This window comes from Penaeus monodon, chromosome 15 (genome assembly GCF_015228065.2).
Source record: "Penaeus monodon isolate SGIC_2016 chromosome 15, NSTDA_Pmon_1, whole genome shotgun sequence".
NCBI classification, from domain to species: Eukaryota; Metazoa; Arthropoda; class Malacostraca; order Decapoda; family Penaeidae; genus Penaeus; species Penaeus monodon.
The window spans coordinates 27087063-27087298 of NC_051400.1; the positions used below are offsets into that span (position 1 = coordinate 27087063).

General features: G+C 36.9%; 1 protein-coding gene across 1 annotated transcript in view; it reads right to left on the reverse strand.

The window, feature by feature from the left end:
* The window catches only part of LOC119582287 (Kv channel-interacting protein 4-like), a gene marked incomplete in the record, with an annotated part of 88821 nt that overhangs the window by 2823 nt on the left and 85762 nt on the right, over positions 1 to 236 (reverse strand).

The window sequence follows — 236 nt, forward strand, 5'->3', positions numbered from 1 at the left end:
ATTCAACCAAACTGTTGTTTTGATAATGATAACACTAAATTGATTATTCAAAGCGGACATTGCATATCATCTGTGAATAAAATATATGTAAGTTAAGAACAACATGATTATACATTATCACGCGTTCGCTTTCACGCGTATTTATCACCATGCTTCTCTCCCGCCTTTGCTATAACTCAAGGGCCGTGAATAAGCGACTGTAAGACAAGTTGTTTGAGGAAATCAGTGGGTCTTCC